The sequence below is a fragment of the Podarcis cretensis genome (genome assembly GCF_951804945.1).
Source record: "Podarcis cretensis genome assembly, chromosome: 16".
Taxonomy (NCBI): Eukaryota; Metazoa; Chordata; class Lepidosauria; order Squamata; family Lacertidae; genus Podarcis; species Podarcis cretensis.
Window position 1 is genome coordinate 37,024,406 of NC_137186.1, and position 16,945 is coordinate 37,041,350.

A 16,945-nucleotide genomic window follows, 5' to 3' on the forward strand; every position below is an offset into this window, starting at 1 on the left:
AAGGTAAGTGTGGATACGGTCTGTAAGAAGAAATCTGTTGAAATCGAAGGACCTATGTTAACCATGCCTTACGGTAAGTGTACAGTGGTGCCTCGCAAGATGAAATTAATCCGTTCCGCGAGTCTCTTCGTCTTGCGAAGCACGGCTATTAGCGGCTTTAAGAAAAAGGAAACAAACTCGCAAGAACTTGCAAGACGTTTCGTCTTGCGAAGCAAGCCCATAGGGAAATTCGTCTTGCGGAACAACTCAAAAAACGGAAAACTCTTTCGTCTAGCGAGTTTTTCGTCTTGCGAGGCATTCGTCTTGCGGGCCACCACTGTACTGATTTCAATACTCTTACTTTTGAGAGATGGTTACTGATAAAACTACTGTGAACTCACAAACTCTCAAGTCAGATGTACAGTATAAACTCAATATAATCTTTTTGTTTTGTCTCTTTGGAATGATCCTAGAAAAGAGTTGGCCAGATATATTATAAAATCCAAACAATATAGTAAATTATATCCCACCCTAGACTTTGAACGAATGGCAGTATATAAACTAAATAAAAATGTGTATTAAATTAATGGGACACAAAGCATCTTCAATATCACAAACACATGCATGGGCTATGCCCAACTAACATCAACTTAAGACTAAACCCACCAAAATTAATGGGTCAAAGTTAAATCCAGAGCAGACGCAATGAAATCAATAAACATGACTAACACTGGATGTACTTCCATGATTGCAGTTTACCTGAGAATAAGTCCCATCAACCTTCTTTTGAGTACACATGTAAATGACTCAAACACACAAAATACACACTGCTGCATATTACTGTGTAATGTTTACATTTAAAAAACCCTACAGTATTATGGAATAAACGTTTGCTTGTATTTGTAATGTAAACTCAAGAGTAGATACATGGACATGTATCCAATTTTAATCATACTCAACAGTAGATCTACAGAAACTGATAATCATGACTAATTGTAATAGTACGCCAAACTGAGATCAATGAGAAGCTACAGTGGGGGGGGGGATATTTGTTCCCCTGCTAAATTTGCCCGTTCGCCCTCTGGCGAAGAAATGACCAGTCCATAATTTTAATGGTAGGTTTCTTGTAGCTGTGAGAAACCGAGTAACAGGAAAAAGCCCAGAAACTCAGAAGACAAGAGTCAGAGATTGATGTGCATTATAATGAGTGAAATAAGTATTTGATCCCCTATCAACCAGCCAGATGTCAGGCTACCCGGTATTTTCACTGTATGTAACAAGCTGAGATTAGAAGCACCTGCTGTAAGGGAGAGGTGTTACCTGTAATCCCAGCTCGTTACAGTACCTGTACAAAAGACACCTGATGACAGAAGCAATCAATCCAGCAGATTCCGAAGTAGCCAAGCAGCTTGGTGAAGCGACAACAGTTGGTGCAATAATTCGCAAATGGAAGAAACACAAAATAACAGTCAACCTCTGTCAGATCTTGTGGAGTTGCAATGATCAGAACGGTGATGAAGCAGCCCAGAACCACACGGGGGAAATTTGTCAATGATCTCAGGGCAGCTGGGACCATAATCACCATAAAAACAGTTGGTAACTCACTACGTCGTGAAGGACTGAGATCTTCCAGAGCCCACCAGGTCCCCTTGCTCAAGACAGCACATGCACAGGCCCGTCTGCAGTTTGTCAATGCACATCTGAATGGCCCAGAGAACTGGGTGAAAGTGTTGTGGTCAGATGAGACCAAAATCGAGCTCTTTGGCATCAACTCAACTCAACTCGCCCTGTTTGGAGAAGGAGGAATGCTGCCTACGACCCCAAGAACACCATCCCCACTGTCAAACATGGAGGGGGACATACGCTTTGGGAGTGTTTTTCTGCTAAGGGGACAGGACACCTTCACCGCATCAAAGGGACGATGGACGGGACCATGTATCATCAAATCTTGGGCAAGCACCTCCTTCTCTCAGCCAGGGCATTGAAAATGGGTTGAGGATGGGTATTCCAGCATGACAATAACCCAAAACACATGGCCAAGGCAACAAAGGAGTGGCTCAAGAAGCACATGAAGGTCCTGGAGTGGCCTAGCCAGTCTCCAGACCTTAATCCCATCAAAAATATGTGGAGGGAGCTAAAGGTTCGAGTAGCTACACATCAGCCTCAAAATCTTACTGACTTGGAGAGGATCTGCAAAGAGTGGGACAAAATACCTCCTGAGATGTGTGCAAATTTGGTGGCCACCTACAAGAAATGTCTGACCTCTGTAATTGCCACCAAGGGTTTTGCCACCAAGTACTACCGTAAGTCATCTTTTGCAAAGGGATCAAATACTTATTTCATTCATTATAATGCACATCAATATGACTTGTCTTCTGAGTTTCTGGGGTTTTTCCCGTTACTCTTTCTCACAGCTACAGTCAAAACAAAATAAAAAAATTCCTTCCAGTAGCACCTTAAAGTATCTGAAAAAGTGTGCATGCACACGAAAGCTCATACCAAGAACTAACTTAGTTGGTCTTTAAGGTGCTACTGGAAGGATTTTTTTTATTTTGTTTTGACTATGGCAGACCAACACGGCTACCTATCTGTAACTCTCACAGCTACAATAAACCTACCATTAAAATTATGGACTGGTCATTTCTTTGTCAAAGGGCAAACGGGCAAATTTTGCAGGGGATCAAATACTTTCCCCCCTCACTGTAGGAATAACTAATTTAGGTCCAATAATCTAATATGCATCTGGCTCTAACAGAGCTTTCTTTTTTAAAAAAATTATTTATACCCTAATTTTATATATTAAAGTTTTCCAAGGCAATTTACAAGGGAACCATACATATATATATATATATATATATTTACACACAGGTTTTTAAAAGCAACAAATAATGCAGGAACTAAAAAGGGGGGGCAACCCCACCCCACAGCCAATACCTTTTTTCATTAACGAAGTGGAGACACTCTGCACGTGCACAGAGGCACTGCAGGCCTAAGACACCACCATTCCACAACCTGTCTTGATAATTAAAGGGTTTTAAACAAACAAACAAAAAAAAATCCCAAATAATGTGGGAGCTAAGAAAGCCATCAACCCACCCCACCCCACAAAACCCAAAGCAAATACCTTCTTTGTACATGCCCAGAGGCACCGCAGGCCTGAGGCAACACCCTCCCACCATCTGCCTTGATAAACTTAAGGGCTTGATGATAACAGAAACAACGATTTTAAAATCCTGAATGTAATTATTGTTTAAAAATTAATTAATTTTTTTTTAAAATAATTTTTTTTATTAATTTTCCAATTTTTTAACAAACACAACAAAAACGACATGGAAACAAACACATAAAATCATAATTTCTTAACCTTATTTCCATAAGCCTCTTTTCTGTTTAAAAATTAATTTAGAACACCCCAAAGAGAGCGGGAGCCGTCGACTCCCCCACCCCACATAATACGCAACAAAAACTCGAAACAAACACTTCATTTGCGAAGGCACTCTGCACATGTGCAGAGGCACTGCGGACCTGAGAACTTGCCTTGAGAATTTGAGGAAGGGCGAACCCCCTTTTCACCCCAGCGCCCACGGCCCCTTTTGTCCCGCCCACCAGCGACCGAACCCCGGGAGACGTTAGAACGGGCCTTCCAACCGCTCCTAAGAGGCGTTGGTGCGACGGTTAAACGGCCTTTTATACACCCCGGGAGGAGCACGTGCCCGCTGACCCCGCCCACAACTCTAAAATAAGACACGCCCACACAGAAAGAAGACCGGGGCTACGCCCTAACGGCTCTTTCCACCTTGTGAAGAGAATTCGGGTGGGCGTCACAAAAGAAAAGAATATCACTCCGCGTCACGTGACGAACCTCGCCCTTTGAATCCCCGGTGCCGTTGGCCCTTTTTCTCACGCGGACCCCCCCCCCCTCCCAGCCTCTTTTTTATTTTTTAGGTCGTATTCCTCGTCGCAAAAAAGAAAAAAAAAGAAAGGTATAAAATAATAACGACGTTATGTTTAGGAATATTTTTTTCCCACGCGCGTGTTCTCCGCGGATGAACTCCGTTTACGAATCACTCTCGCAAAGCTTCGAAAGCGAGGGAGAAGCGCGCCGAGCTCTGATTGGTCCTCGTGACCTCGCAGTCCCTCCCGCTCCTTCTGACAGGCATGTGATGCCGAACGTTTCCGAAGCCGGTCGGTTGCAGCCGGCGGCGGCTCATTGGGAAGAGTACGGTATTTACCCCGCTCTGCGAAAGAACCGAAAGCTACCGAGGAGTCCCGAAAGTTACCGAAGCGACCCAGAGTTTTCGGACGCGCTGGAGAGAGAGCCTCAGGTTCGCTGGATTTAGAAGCGATAGCAGCGCTTAATCTTTTTAATTGGACAGTTTTCCTATTTGTTAATAAAACAAAATGTTCTATTTTCAGCGACCCCAAATAACTAATCAATCAATCACTGTCAGGACTGCAATCTAAAAAGGCATGGCACAAAAGGAAAGTGAGGTGGGGAGGAAGAAGGAAATGTTTGATTTGATTTATTGTATTTCAGTACCGCAGTCTGACCAAACTGCGGGAGGCAGTGGAGGACAGAAGTGCCTGGTGTGCTCTGATTCATGGGGTCACGAAGAGTCGGACACGACTAAACGACTAAACAACAACATTTCAATGCCGCTTTTCATTCAAACGAATCCGAAAGCGGCTTATAAACAATAATAAAACATAATGCAGCATCACAAATAAAGCAGAAATCATATAAAATAATAAAGCATCAATAAATCAATTAGTCTTTAAAACACTACTGTATTAATAAACAAACAAACGCCAGCATCTGATTCTTAATCATGGCCAGCTTGGACGGGAAACAGGTTTTTTTAATGAAAGAGAGAAAGAAAACCATCTAGCAACCCATAGTTTTTTGAAGTGGTTTTGATGCACCTGCTTAATTGCCTGTGCTGGTTGGCAATTGCTAGCAGGTTGGCTTCTGTTTTTAAGTTTGGCACGTGGCTAGGAAGCAATATATGTCTCTCCCACCAGATGGAGCAGTGAATCAAGAAATCAGATAAATTAAAAAGATAATGTAGATTAAGATTACCTCAACTTTCTAAGCATATGATTAGGTTTGCCTAAGCCAGTGATGCCCAAACTTGGCCCTCCAGCTGTTTTGGGACTACAATTCCTATCATCCCTGACCACTGGTCCTGTTAGCTAGGGATGATGGGAATTGTAGTCCCAAAACATCTGGAGGGCTGAGTTTGGCCATCACTGGCCTAAACAGAAATGTTTTTCGCAGGCACCAAAAAGAGCACAGTGAAGGTCTCTGCTTGATGTCAGCAGGGAGTCCCAAAGTTCAGGCACTGCCACACTAAACGATTGGGTTTTTCACATGCGGGAAGAGTATTACGTGGCAGCTGCGGTAAATGATTCACATACATACGGTATTCTGCATATAACCCATGAAAACATAATACAACTATGCCATAGAAAGGAGCAAATGGAAAGAAAACGAGTAATATCAACACTCAAGGAAGTAATTGACCAATTTTAGGGTTGCCATATTTCAAAAAGTAAAAAACCAGGACACCCTAGTTTGAGGGTTTTTTTTAGGAGGACCCCAGAATTCTTGAGCTTTTTCTTTTTTCGATTGACTTGCCCATCCAGGATAAAGCCTTTCAGAAATTCCCCCCAGGCATCAATCCCGGTCATGTCCAGGAAAATCTGGATGTATGGCAACCCTACTGATTTGATGAGAGGAGTCTGGATAGAACAGGTGTTGGTGAACTTTTTCAATCAAGGGCCCCCATCCCATTCTGGGAAGTCGTCGAAGGGAGTCCACGCCAGTGGAGTAACCTATGGAAATTTGACCTCTGTACTGTAGGCGATCGGAGGGATGCGGGTGGCGCTGTGGGTTAAACCACTGAGCCTAGGGCTTGCTGATCAGAAGGTTGGCGGTTCAAATCCCCACGACGGGGTGAGCTCCCGTTGCTCAGTCCCTGCTCCTGCCAACCTAGCAGTTCGTAAGCACGTCAAAGTGCAAGTAGATAAATAGGTACTGCTCCGGCAGGAAGGTAACCAGTGTTTCTGTGTGCTGCTCTGGTTTGCCAGAAGCGGCTTAGTCATGCTGGCCACATGACCCAGAAGCTGTACGCCGGCTCCCTCGGCCAATAAAGTGAGATGAGCGCCGCAACCCCAGAGTCGGCCACGACTGGACCTAATGGTCAGGGGTCCCTTTACCTTTTTACTGTAGGCTATGAGCATAGCCAGGATTTTTGTTTGGGGGGGGCAGGACTTGGTTTGTGGGGGGCAGGACTTTTGTTGGGGGGGGAGCAGAACCGATGTGATTGATCAGTTAAGTATTTCTATTGTTTTACTTGATCTAGGAGGGACAGCTCCATTGGTTACGCTCATGGAGAGGGTGAAAAGCTGGGTAAGTAGGGTGTTTGTTCTGGTGCATTTCCTGAGGGTCAAACAGAGAGGTTTGGATATCCATATTGAGCCCCCAGGCCTGTGGTTGACCCAGTGGCGTAGCGTGGGTTGTCAGCACCCGGGGCAAGGCAAGTAATTTGCGCCCCCTAACCCGTGGATTTTAGCACTCGAGTGCGAGCGCGCCCCCCCAAGATGTTGCGCCCGGCTCCCCCTGCACCCCCACGCTACGCCACTGCTTCAGGCCCCCCAATAAAACATTTGAGGGGGCCAGTCCCCCAGCTGAAGGGCATTGCCAATGTGGTAAACAATGCAGGGCGGGGCTTACCTGCCTCCCCCCCCCAAATATCATACTGTATTCACGTTGGCACCCCTGATGAACTCAGCGGGGCTTACTTCTGCCCCGCAAGCCTTTGCACCTCCGCATCTCCTTTCCGCTCTATATGTAAGAGGGTGAAGGTCAGGCTGGCAGCGCGAATAAGGGCCCCGCTGCTGAAGGCCTCGCCCGCCACGACCTCCTGGTCCACGGGCAGGGCAAGAAAGTGCCTTTTCCTTGGGGGGGGGGAGTCTTAAATTTCAAACCATTATTATTATTGTTGTTGTTATTATTATGAATATCAAATGTGTGTGGTTTCTCCACCGACGACTCGCCACGTGCGAGGAGGAAGGTGGGCTCCCTTCACCTCCCCGTCTCCTTAAGGGAAAGGGAAAACGATTTGAGGAAAAGCGACGCGGGACAGCGAGTGAGGTTCTCCTCAGAGCCTTTTCCCGCCGCCCCCTCGCAAGACAGCCCTGAAACCGAGCGCGGAGTGAGGGGCGGGGCCCGGCGGAGTCTCGCTGCCCCCCAATGCCTCTCGAGGGGGCATGAGGGGCGCCACGTCAAGGGCGCCCGCGGGCGCAGCGGTGGCTCCTGTCAGGGCATGAGGCGGGCGGGTGTCTCCCGCGCAGCGGCAGCCGCCGCCGGCTGGCCCCGCCTCACCCGGCGCCTCTCCCCCACCCACCCCGTCTGCCCACCCATATCCCGCTCAGGAGGGGCCGGTGGGCTGGCGAGCGCCTCACTGCAGCAGCACCAGAGAGGGAGAGAAGTCCGCCTCCCGCCTCCCGCCGCCGCCACAGCCGCCTCTTCATCCCCAGCAGCAACTTCCCTGCCCGGCTCCCCGCCGCCGCCTCCTTCTCTCCCTGCTTTGCAGTAGCAGCAGCCGCCGCCGCTCCTCCTCTGCTCCCGGGGACGATGCTCTGGCTCCTCAGCGGCAGCTCCCGAGCCGTGTCCCCGCGGCACCTCCGCTCCCCCGGGCTCCCCTTCGCCGCCTGGCTCCTGCTGCACCACCTGGGGGCAGCGCCCATGGCTGGGGCTTCCTCCTTCCCGAGACATGCGGCTCTGCTACAGCCTGCGTCCAAGGCTCTTTGGCGACTCCGGAGGCGGCGAGTGCGCCCCCCCAGATGTTGCGCCCGGTGCGGCCGGCACCCCCTGCACCCCCCATGCTACGCCACTGGGTTGACCACCCCGGGATAGAATCTCATTTCAAAAACCACTTTATCAAAAGCATTTATGTTATAAACTGTGTAATAGGTGCTTTGTTTTTAAAGCACTGTGGCGGTTTTTTTGGAGTTGGGGAAGTGATTGGGGAGGTTAAGAGGGTCAGATGAACCAATGTTTTAACGTGAAGGCATGTATACACCCAGCCAGTAAATTAGGATGTCCATTGTCATATACAGTGGTACCTCGGATTAAGTACTTAATTCGTTCCGGAGGTCCGTTCTTAACCTGAAACTGTTCTTAACCTGAAGCACCACTTTAGCTAATGGGGCCTCCTGCTGCTGCCACGCCGCCGGAGCACAGTTTCTGTTCTCATCCTGAAGCAAAGTTCTTAACCTGAAGCACTATTTCTGGGTTAGCGGAGTCTATAACCTGAAGCGTATGTAACCTGAAGCATATGTAACCCGAGGTACCACTGTACCTGGTCCTCGGACAAATCACAAAGCCTCCCCATAGGCTTTGTGCAGGCAAATTGGGGGAAAAACTTCAACCAAAAGGTTGTCTAGAGCTCTAAGGCAACTGCTTCATGGCTTTTAGAAAGATCTTGCCAGAGGGATCCTGGGGAGACTGGTTTGAATCCCCGGCCCCTCAGAAGATCTCTCTCCCCACTACCATGAAAAGAAAAAGAATATCATTGGCATTTGGGTGCTGCTGTTTGACCATTAAAACCCAATTTTCTTTCTTTGTGCGAGGTTCTGGCCATAACTGCAATCCAGGCAGTTACTGCTGCTGCTATGATCTCTGCCACAGTCTCAATTAGGTGGCCTTTGTCTCAGCCTCAGTCCCCCATCTGCAATATGGGGATAATGATACAGCGGTACCTCAGGTTACATATGCTTCAGCTTACATACGCTTCAGGTTACAGACTCCGCTAACCCAGAAATATTACCTCGGATTAAGAACTTTGCTTCAGGATGAGAACAGAAATCATGCTCCGGCGGCGCGGCAGCAGCAGGAGGCCCCATTAGCTAAAGTGGTGCTTCAGGTTAAGAACAGTTTCAGGTTAAGAATGGACCTCTGGAACGAATTGAGTACTTAACCTGAGGTACCACTGTACCAGCTAGCCTGCCTTCAAGGGCTGCCAGAAAGATTACTTGGACGTGCATTTGCACTTTACGGAATGCTTAATAGGAGAAGCATTCTTCCATGTATAAGCTGTGACTGTGCAGAGCTTTATTCATGACATGCAAATTTCTCCGTTCTCCAATATGCATTGTTTTCTTATTTGCCTAAATGATGCTGTGTGTTTTTTCTCTCTCTTAAGGATTGTGTTCTTTTATGGATTATTTTCATCTTATCTGGTTGTGTTGTAAACAGCCCTGTGATTTGCCCATTTCTCTATAAATTTATTTTCTTGATGGCTTTTGTATCACAGTCTTCTTACATGTCCATTTTACTACTATGATAGTTTGCCAAGGATTTCATCCAGTTTGTGTTTGGTGGGCTATCTTTTGTGTACATTGGTTTATTGTTGTTATTAATTTTCTTTTGTCATTCTGTTCCATAATGTTTTCAAATGGGTTTTTTTTTTTTAAGCATTTTGCTTGCAATTCCTGCATGGTGTGTCTTAATTGGAAGAACTGAGAAAGCTGGTGGCTTTTGCTGTTTGTTCATGTGATATTGTTCAAACCAAGTACAGTGGTGCCTCGCAAGACGAAATTAATTCGTTCTGCGAGTTTTTTCGTCTTGCGATTTTTTCGTCTTGCGAAGCACGGACTTTGGAAAAGCTTCAAAAATCACCAAAGTCTTCAAAAACCTCAAAAAAGGCTACCACACCGCGTGCTATGAGTTGCTCCTCAAAGTGAATGCACGGTTTTAAGAAAAAGGAAACAAACTTGCAAGACAAAGGAAACAAACTTGCAAGACAAAGGAAACAAACTTGCAAGACAAAGGAAACAAACTTGCAAGACGTTTCCGTCTTGCAAAGCAAGCCCATAGGGAAATCCGTCTTGCGAAGCAACTCAAAAAACGAAAAACTCTTTCGTTTTGCGAGTTTTTTGTCTTACGAGGCATTTGTCTTGCGAGGTACCACTGTACTGTACTTTTAACAGATTATCAGATGAGGATGGTATCCAGATCATCTAAATCCATCCATTTCTGCTTGCTTCTTTCAGTTATTAGGAAGGAGAGAGAAAAATGTTGCGCTGCACACTGAAACTATGCTCAGCTCTCTCCCCAGCATAACTTGAGAAGTGGCACATTCATGCTTGCCTGTGCTCAATCTTACGGACTAGAAACTTGGGTTTAAAAACCAACAAGAAATTGAAAGCTGAGATGATTTGAATGCTGAATTACACACCAAAAGGCACTTGCCTGAGGTTCGTGCAGTGAACTATGGACTAATTATACACACAGCTCTGGGTATGTGGCAAGACTCCAACTATATCAATAAACACATCACCTGTATCCTGTATGAAAAAGAATTGGCTGGTGCTTTGCTTTGATGTTTGTTTTGCCCCCATGATGCAGCTGGCTGTGTGTATGTGTGCATGGGGAAAGTGGGAGGGGAGGGGACTGGTCTGCGCTCTCTCCTGTTGCTTACAATAAGCCATTTCCCATACATGTCATCTCCAAAGCAGAGGGGATAGAGAGGAGGGAAGACCATATGGAAGCAGAACAAAGAAAACAGAACAAAAAAGAAATCGGGGAAACTTTCAAAAAGTCCATTTGATGTGCAAGTATAAACAGGAAAATGATGCCTCGGGACTCGGGAGCCAGGAATTGCACCATCAGACAGCTGTTAGCTTATGTTGTTTAATACCACAGTGAGACCCAGTGCAACTGTGTTTTTTCAGGCTTTCTGGCTTCTTGGGGAGTCCTATGCACATCAACCTGTCTCTCAAGGAACCCCTAAGCAGGGGCGTAGGATGGAGGGGGGTGGCAAATATCAAGGAACAATTACTGCCCTACTAGGGCAGTTCATAAAAAACTTTTTTTAAAAAAATGCCTGCTCCAAAGGTCTTATTTTACTACACTAGAGATTATATAGCTATAGATGAAATTTCATACATATCAGTTAACATCTTGACCCTCCTCCACGAAAATAGCTGTTTACTTGCCCGTTTTCCTATGTCGTGAAGGCTGAAATTTCAATTCTGTGGAGCACTTACTGTTCCCAACCCTAACCCTGCGGAAAGCCATCTAATTAGACTTCAATTTTGAGATGCTTTTAGGAGGTAATTTAATTATTGTTTGATTTTATACCAATGTTATGTATCTGATGTTAGCCGCCCTGAGTCCGACTTCGGCCGGGGAAGGCAGGATTTAAATAAAAGTTTATTATTATTATTATTACTACTACTATTTATTATTATTATTCCTTTGTAAGAACATAAAACCATTTTTGCAGACCAGAAAAAAATAAATAAATGTGTGTGTGGGGGGTGACAATAAATTTTCCGCACTGTGTACCACCTTACCTTCCTGTGTCTCTGCCCCTAAGCCAGGGATGTGGAAGCTCTGGCCCTCTAGACATTGATTTATTTGGTTATTTTATTTAACAGCATTTCCAGCCACTTCATATTTCCAAAATGAAATAAATTTCTAAGCAGTGTACAACATAAAAGCAATATTCATTAAAAAATAAATACCACCTAAAACCTGGAAAACAACAGTATAAAAACGTGCAAAAGCAATTAAAACAAAGACTTGGGGTGGTATTCATGCATATAAAACAAGGTTCAGTCTTATGGGTCAGGGAAAGCCTGGACAATTATCATTTATCTTTATTATATATTTGTTTATACCCCACCTCTTTCCCTGAGAGGGACTCCAGGAGGCTTACAGCTGAAAACATGGGGGGGGGGGCACCAATCATTAAAAAGCTTTAAACATTAATAGAATTAGAACATATATAAGAACCTGCAGATTAATTACAATAAAACAGCACAGCACCAGCCCTTTCATTAAAAGCTGTCAGTTTGCCAAAGCCTGTTGGAACAAGGTTTTCATCTGCAGAAGGACCACAAGGAGGGAGGCAGTCTTAACTCTAGCTTCACCAGGGAGGGAGTCCCAAAGTCTGGGAACAGCCCCCGAAAAGGCCCTCTCCTGCAATCCACCAAGCATGCCTGTGAGGGTGACCGACAGAAGGGACTCCCTCGAAGATCTCAGAACCCAGATGAGGGAATGTGCACAAAAAAATACATCTAAACAAACAAGCAGAGGTTGCTGTTTCTGCAGTAGCAGAAAACCCTAATATTTGGGTCAGCGCCTAATGGCATCCTGTAGGGTTTTGTGCCATGAGTAGAATTTTGCCACATGATCTAAGTAATCTTTCAGGTCTATACAGGAGCAGGCAGTCTTTCTGATAAGCTGGACCTGAATCATAAAATCATAGAATCAGATCATTGTAGACTTGGAAGGGACCCTAAGGCTCAGCTCGTCCAACTGGGGGGGAGGGGGCAAAGTTGATGGGCATTGCCATTCAAATTGTGTCTTCTTTTTTTAATCTGATTCTTATTAAATTTTCTGTTTTATAATTTTGGATAAACATTTTGCATACTTAAGATATCAATGACTCCCCTTCCTCTCTTTCCATGGTTCATTTTACATATCTTATATCCCTGCATATTTAACAAAAACGATACCACTCGGTTTTTCATCATGCCTTGTTTTTGATTATGTGGGGTGGTGGGGCTTACCTGCCCCCCCCAATATTTTATTCAAATTGGCACCCCTGAGAGAATGGGACAAACGAGGGAGCATCTCCACACAGTCTTAGGGACCAGGCAATCTAATTCCAGAGGGGAAATGAGGAAACTCCGAAATGTTACCAGCCATTTCTTCCCATCTCTGGCCCGTTCTTGTGTAAGCTTGGCCTAAGCAAATTCCACTGCACAGCTGTGGTTAAGGCTTAAAAAACAAGCACACCCAATTCCTTCACCTCTGCTAAATTCATTTTCTGTTGTTGTTGTTGTTGCTGTTGTTGATGGCAATGAGCACCCAGCCTCAGGCCCAGAGCGCTCCTCGTAAACATCAGGAAATACCCAAAGCTGCTGAGAGGATTAAAGCGTTGATATGAACCTCAGATCTCTGCTTTAAAGCCCTGGCGTACAGCAAATCTGGCAACATGGTAGAGGAAGGAGTAATTGCCCAAGTATGTTTTATTGAGTTGCAAAAACTGCTTTTGACACGTTTGCTTTGGGGGGGGGGAATCTCTGCTGGTGATGTGCATGATGATGAGCAGCCTAGTAATGTGATGGTTCTCTAGAATGAGCTCCATCAGCCTTAAGGTGCCCTTTGAAGACCCATCTAAGGTGGATCAAATTTTTAGGGAGCTAATTCTTGAGATCTCTCTGTCTCTCTGAGTTAGAAGGATGCAGTGTGGCACAGGTCAGATGTGCAAGGTCGCCAACATACTGCTGGACTGAAATTGGCCGCTGGGTCTTAAACTTTCACTGAGTTAGGGATTTCCCCTGCGTGCGAAGAAGGGCTCTGGTTAATTGACCCAACAGTGGGTCCAACGGTCAAGAAGAAGAGTTTGGATTTGATATCCCGCTTTATCCCTACCCGAAGGAGTCTCAAAGCGGCTAACAATCTCCTTTCCCTTCCTCCCCCATAATAAACACTCTGTGAGGTGAGTGGGGCTGAGAGACTTCAGAGAAGTGTGACTAGCCCAAGGTCACCCAGCAGCTGCATGTGGAGGAGTGGGGAAGCAAACCTGGTTCACCAGATTACGAGTCTACCGCTCTTAACCACTACACCACACTGGCTGGTGGCGGTTGCTACACATGCTCCAGATGAAGCTACTTCAACCTGCTGAAGTAGCTCATCTAGGAGAAGGAGAGCTTGATCCTAAACCTCTGCTGCCTTGTGGGATATCTTGGATGGTTGCAAAGGTGCATGCCCTTGGTTTTTACCACTTTAACACTCAGAGCTCACCCCATCACAGATCTCCAGTTCCCAGCACACATAAACTACAGTTCCCAGGATTCCTAAGGTGGAGCCATATGCTTTAAATGCATTGGGTTGTATCAAATGCTAGTTCTACTCAAGAGTTGGTCCTTTAGATTAGTGGGCATGCCCAACCATTCATTTCCATGGGTCTACTCTGGATGGAACAGAGTGGACTGCAACTCATTGTGTGGATGCGACCTTAGTGGAAATAATATAAAATACACATACTAGCAGCCTTATATACAGCAATTCATGGGAAATTCTGTTGTTGCTGCTGTTTAGTCGTTTAGTCATGTCCGACTCTTTGTGATCCCATGGACCAGAGCACGCCAGGCACTCCTGTCTTCCACTGCCTCCCGCAGTTTGGTCAAACTCATGTTGGTAGCTTCGAGAACACTGTCCAGCCATCTCGTCCTCTGTCGTCCCCTTCTCCTTGTGCCCTCCATCTTTCCCAACATCAGGGTCTTTTCCAGGGAGTCTTCTCTTCTCATGAGGTGGCCAAAGTACTGGAGCCTCAGCTTCAGGATCTGTCCTTCCAGTGAGCACTCAGGGCTCATTTCCTTAAGAATGGATGCGTTTGATCTTCTTGCAGTCCATGGGATTCTCAAGAGTCTCCTCCAGCACCATAATTCAAAAGCATGAATTCTTCGGCGATCAGCCTTCTTTATGGTCCAGCTCTCACTTTCATACATCACTACTGGGAAAACCATAGCTTTAACTATACGGACCTTAGTTGGCAAGGTGATGTCTCTGCTTTTTAAGATGCTGTCTAGGTTTGTCATCGCTTTTCTCCCAAGAAGCAGGTGTCTTTTAAGAAACCCCTAAATCTGTGAAGTCTTGAGCTCAGCGGTCAACATCAATGCAGCTCTGAAAGGTTCTGTCTGTCATCTTGTTTCAAAATAGCACCCAGCTGTATCCCAACATAGATGAAAACCTAATTCTTGGTCTTAGGAACCTTCATGCAAAATTTGGTTATATCTTCAGAGATCTCCAAATGCATAGTTTCCAAAATTTATAGTGTGTGTGCGTGCTATTTATATATACCATCAGCTGGATGGTTCCCCAGCTGAACCTATAACTCAAGAGTGCCAAGAGTCCAAAGTCTTTGTCCTACATTTAGGCCCCCATGGAGTGGGGCAGGAATATAAAATCAGGGCCTCATACAGCAAAAATTCGTTTGGGATTCAGGGATTGTGAATCTGACCCTCGCATTCAGCTTCCCAGGACTGTCAGACCCTTTGGGAATAATCTAGGGTATCTACTTATCTGTCTGTCTCTAGCTAGCTAGCTAGCTATTCCTTTTTCAAAAAATAAATAAAATTAATTCCCAACTTCTAAGGGTTTTTTTGTTTTTAGTTTTTAGCTTGCTGTGTGTTTGAAAACACTTCAAGGGGGAAATGGTGGTGGCCAGCAGAGAGTGCCTCTTTTTGAAAGACATTCCTTTGTTAAATTCCTTCCCCCAGGGGACAGAGAGTTGGGAAAGAGAGAGGTTCTCAAACACCTGGGGGCAGCCACGGACTCTTTCCAAATGACCTCATAAATTATCAAAGTGTTACAATGCTTGATTTGTCAACCTCTGCTTCATCAGCTATTTATGGAGTGCTTGTAAACTGGGAGCCAAATGCGCTTTCACCCCCCCCCTCCGCACCCACCCCCATAAAATGCTTGCTTGTCCTTTTTGCTCTTTGAATGTTTCATAGGCACCGTCCGGTGCTTTTATCCTATTCTGTTGGGGGGAGGGCGCTGATTATAATTTGATGCATCTATTTTATTTCTCAGAGTGGGTACTAATGCGGCAGTAAGGGGGAAAGCAGAACATCAGGGGGGATGGGGGGGGAGGACGGAGGGGAGAGATTGCAGGAACTTTCCAAACAGGGCTGACCAATGACTTCTGTCACTTGAGATTATGGACAGGGTACTTCTTCTTGTTGAATTTGCAGTGTCCCAAGCACAGCGGAATGATGAGGAGTACGTGCCACATACTCTATATTACTTTATTTACACTTCAAAGCTGGTAGATTACAGAAAAACATCTTGCCTCTGCCGGAGCAGAGAAAGCATCCTCTCTCCTCTGATGCACGGAGAGAACAGCACAACTGAGAAAAACAGGAAACCAGTGTACGTCACATCCAGTCTCCCTTTCCCGTGAGAAAACCCAACAGCAACTGACTGTGGAATGTAAACACCTGTCTCGTGACAAGCACTTCGCTGCACAGTGAAGAAAGCAGAAACCAACATCCTCCCCCTTTCTGTGAACATCACTGGGCAGCGTGTTCGTACAATATCAGTACAAACCCAACTTCTGCACATAGGTACAGTGTTGATCCCTTGATACAATCTTGGACAATACATCAGCAGGAATTTCATTACCTGGCATATAGGACACCGTTACGAGTCCCTTCTGAATACGTTCCCTAGCATGTTGCAACTTCAATTGCAAGTGCTTCGTGCTTTGCTTACAACCTTCAGAATTCAGCAAAGCCAAACATGCTTTGTTGTCCTGGTAAACCTGGATTGGACATTTGACAGGAATTTTCATGTCTTTGCACAATTGTAACAACCATTCACAATCTTTAAGTGAATAAGACAGTGCATTCAGTTCAGCTTCACAAGTACTTAAGCTAACTGTTGTTTGCTTCTTGCATGACCAATCAAATAGACCCTGATTGTACATATAGCAAACTCCAGACGTACTTTTCCTGTCTGTAGTGTCACTTCCAAAACTTGCATCTGCAAATATCTCAAGACCACCAGACTTCTGATTGTTAAATCTCAGTCTGTAATGCATAGTGCCTTTCAAATAGCACGCTATGCGTTTCAGAGCTTTCCAATCCTTAACAGTAGGATTGTTGACTTGTCTGCTTAGCAAATTACAGCTAACAGCAATGTCAGGTCTTGAACATCTGGCAATGAAGTTTAGCTTGCCTAGCACACTTCTGTACAGTGTAGTGTCAGAAAATGCTTCTTCAGTGTCATCTACCTGATAACCTGTTATCATCGGTGTGTCTACAGGGTTAGCATCCATCAGGTTGAGTTTGCTTAACACATCAGCAATTTTCCGTGACTGGTGTACTAGAATGTTACCATCTTGATCTTGATCTCTCTCTATTTCCAGAGATAGGTAGT

At 45.4% G+C, this 16,945-nt stretch overlaps 1 protein-coding gene across 1 annotated transcript in view; it reads right to left on the minus strand.

Annotated features, from left to right (window-relative positions):
• The window catches only part of PIWIL1 (piwi like RNA-mediated gene silencing 1), a 33,510-nt gene extending 29,893 nt beyond the window's left edge, over positions 1-3,617 (minus strand). The window contains exon 1 of the mRNA XM_079956578.1: positions 3,505-3,617. The gene's annotated coding sequence lies outside the window, so the exon portion shown is untranslated. The remainder of the gene's footprint in view (positions 1-3,504) is intronic.
• Positions 3,618-16,945: the final 13,328 nt, after the last annotated feature.